Below are 4,189 nucleotides of genomic sequence, written 5' to 3' on the forward strand. Positions count from 1 at the left end.
TATATATTATATATTATATATTATATATTATATATTATATATTATATATTATATATTATATATTATATATTATATATTATATATTATATATTATATATTATATATTATATACTATATATATTATATATTACATATTATATTTATATATTATATAATACCTAATATAAAAAAATATTATGTTTAACATTTTTTACCATTATTTTTGAAATTTCTCATTATAACTTTTTTTCTTCTACATTTAGGTATATATTATATTATACAATAAAAAAAGCTTATTTTGTTTACTTTAAAATGGTATATGACAAAAAATTCTAGGATTATTTTTGAATAAGATATTATTTTTCAAAATGTAATAAGTACTTTGTAACAAAAAACTACTTTGCAGTAGTATTTGTAGAACTAGGATGCTAAGGTGAAATGAGTAAGTGGGTGAGGAACTGATAATAGAAGTATGGGGAGACAGAGGCAAACTAAATAGAATTGGCTAGCAAGAGATGCAAAAGAACAGCTTGACACTCAAGGATGGGTACGGCTCATTTGCATGCCTGTCGAAGAACAGTAGCTCAACCTAAAGAGAGATGATGACTAGAAAAGGGAAATCTTAAGATAAAAATATATGTTCAGAAAATAAATTAGATAAATATAATAATATAATAAAAATAGAAGAATATAGAAGATAAATAAAATAGACGGAAATATGGGCGCCAGAAGTTGGAATGGACCAAACTTCCAGGTATCTTACACTGCTGTTAAATAGTAAATATATTAAATTCAAAAATGGAAAAAAAATAATTGATATGCAAAACAAAATAAATATTTATTAAATATAACTACCTAGATTAACACCCTCTGACAACCTCTGAGTTATGACAACCTCTTAGTATTAACCTCTTAGATTATTGACAACCTCTGAGTTATGACAAGTGAAACTATGTAACTCTAAAATGACAATTTGACTCAATTACCTATCTTAGTATAAATATATAAGAATATAAGTATAAAACTATAGTTACATTAGTACTGGAGTAGCTCTTATATGGAGCGTACCCCCAACTTACATATACTAGGTTAAATAACAACCTTTACCAAATAATTGTACGATTATTATACGTACAACGTCAAATCCTATAGAAATATGAATAATAAAAATACCTCAATAATATAAATAATAAATATATATAACTCTCAATGAGTTGACGGGCAACAAGCTCCTAAGTGAACCAACGAAGTCCTGGATGCAAGAGATCCTTTTGCTGACTCGTGGTTCTGAATAATTAACAAGTGAAACTAAAAGCTATCCTGAGGGGATAGGGATTAGGGAGTGAATTTAATTTAATTACAAATGAATTTAAGTTAAGTAAACAAAATTTTGAATTTAAATTACATAAAAAAAAACAAGCTAATGATATTAAAATATATATAGTTATATGCAAAATATGGGAAACAAGTCTAATAATGGTGATAAAAAAAATAAATGTAAGGAACTACTGTATGGGAAAAGGTTATTTGGGCCCAAATTATCCTCTTTTACAAAGAGGCATACAGGTGTGGAAGCGCTATTGAGTTATGTGATGTTAATTAATTAAATGTTCTGGATATTATAAAAAAGATAAATGTATAAGTATACTGGTATATGTAGGTAACTATTGCACTGTAAAATATAAAAGTTCCCGAAACAAACCCGATTGACCTGATATTGTCCCCACAAGTGTTCCTTGCTACTTCTCAGTAACGTCTTCGATCCCTAGTTAGGCACAGAATCATGCTACACAGCTAACAGTAATATGGCAGTTCTCCAAAATGCAGCATAATGAAGTAAAAGAAAATTACATGGCTTTTAGAACTTGTCCCCTGGATGACTTGGTCGTAAAGCGGTCCCTCTCAGGTGGTAGGAGGAGTTAAAGATTTTTCCCCAAGTGGCTAAAAAAAAAATAGAATCCCGGTTTTACTTCATTGTAATAATGTAGGGAAGAGTCAGAGAAGGAAACAAAAATCAGGAAGTTTTTATTTAGAATAAAGAAGAATCAGAAAAAGCTATCTCATTAGAAGAAAAAAACAATATTCCACTAGACTGTTTGGTGACCTTGTCATAAGATTGGCATATAAAATGGCCTTGACTCGATAATATGTAGAAAAGTAAATCTCAAATTTAAATGCTGAATATATTTATTTTGGAAATATCTATTCATAAAAAAGATTATAGTTATTAAATGATATGAAATAATGCCAAAGTAGTGTACAAATTTATGAAAATACCAAATATCGGAACAGAATCGGTGGATATGATGTACGGAATTTACTATGTTTCAGAACTTCATGATTATAATATACAAAATTGGAATTGGGTGATATGTGATGTAACATAACCCCACAAATTACGAGAGATGGTAATTTTATCAGATATTTATGACAAAATGCTTTCCCTCTGAGTGGATATTACAGACAATGAAATAGTTAAAAGATACTAGCCTTAATTAATAAGCTCACTGCAAGATTTAATAGTAATTTTTTTAAAGACGTCAAATTAGACAAACAAAAAAAATATGGCGTTATATAGCGTGTAAAAAAAATTATTTACCAGATAGCCACAATTCACTGCTGGAAATATTCAATTATTGTTTCTTCAGCCCACTAAACACATATATAATAAACTCGGATAATTTAACTTTTCAAAATAATACTATGACTTGAAACATAAGATTGAAATATTCGCCGCTCTAATTGAATAGGCTATCTGCCACTCGAGTTGAACGCCCTGACCAAAGTGGCATATTTTCCGTGCAACGAGGACGATGTCACAATACAGTTAATTTGGTTGCCGCTAGGAGTACACCAGGTATACAAATATACAGGTCTGCTAATCTATAGGTTTGTTATGACGTCAGAGAAAGACGAAATATTTACTAGTTATTGTTTTAAGTATAATTTAATAACAGAACATTATTAAAATTTAAATAAAATAACAATAAAGATCATTAGAAGTTAACGAAATGCTATAATCCCCTCCTACTAGGAGAAAAAAAAATTTAACGCAAAAATTTTTTTTTCCTAAAATTCAAATTATCATAACCAAGTGGTAATAATCTATTATTATACGGTGATCCGCAAGATTACGAGTAACCACAAATTAAGGATCAAGGGAAAGAAGTATAATCACTACACCAAAACTATGAATCGCAAAAGATGACTTGAAGTCATATTAAAATGTCAGCGACATTTTGTCTGAAAGCCAAAACATAAGCTAAATAATATACTAAAGTTCGTAATGACAAATAAATGTCGAACTGGCACTAAATCCAAAATTGAACTATCCATGGACATCAAATTTAAAAAGGGTATATCCAAGGACGAACAACCAGGCAAAGGTATGAGCCAATTCGCACCATAACCCAAATAAATATTCTAAAGTAAGACAAAAGAAATCAAAACTAAAATCAGTGAAGAATCGAACACTTAATCCAAAATTGAACTACCAATGGACACCAGATTCATAATAGCATATCCAGAGAAGAACAATCCGGAATATTTATGGAACAATTCTCACCAGTGCCAAATAATACGAATAGTAAGCATATCAAAGTTATCCAAAAACTCATTAATCAAAATAAATGTGGAATCGGACTCTTAATCCAAAGTCGGACTATCAATGGACACCAGATTCATAAAGCATATCCATAGAAGGACGACCAGGAAGATTTATGGACCAATTCACCCCAATACTAAATCACATAAATTAATTAGGCCTATGTACAACCACAACCGGTAATACGAGCCTATACAACCAAATAAACAAAATAAGTGAGGACTCGGACGCTTTATCCAAAATCGGATATCAATGGACACCAGATTTATAGGAGCATATCCAAAGAAGAACGATCAGGAAGATTTGTGTACCAATTCTCACTAATACTAAATAAACTAAATTAGGTCCATCGACTCAAGTAAGTCGTTGACTAACTAAAATTGGTCCGTGCTGTTGTTCACTAGCTATAGCTATAGCTGATAACGTACCAATTGTAATAATAAAATCTAAATGGTGAACTGACAAGGTCTATGACACCATGATAAATGATAGAAAAAAAATATGACAAGAACGAGCAACCAATTTTGCATAAAACTGTAGATTCATACGTTCTCGCATACATGGAATTATCCAGGAAATATTCCTGAATCTCAACAACAAACTAAT

General features: G+C 29.9%; 1 long non-coding RNA gene across 1 annotated transcript; it reads right to left on the minus strand.

The window, feature by feature from the left end:
• Positions 1-1,403: 1,403 nt before the first annotated feature.
• Positions 1,404-2,986, minus strand: LOC126883957 (uncharacterized). The gene is made up of 2 exons (XR_007697784.1): positions 2,579-2,986; positions 1,404-1,920 (listed from the first exon to the last, which is right to left on the minus strand). It is a non-coding gene; the product is annotated as an uncharacterized LOC126883957 (long non-coding RNA).
• Positions 2,987-4,189: the final 1,203 nt, after the last annotated feature.

Source organism: Diabrotica virgifera, chromosome 4 (genome assembly GCF_917563875.1).
Source record: "Diabrotica virgifera virgifera chromosome 4, PGI_DIABVI_V3a".
In the NCBI taxonomy this organism is placed as follows: Eukaryota; Metazoa; Arthropoda; class Insecta; order Coleoptera; family Chrysomelidae; genus Diabrotica; species Diabrotica virgifera.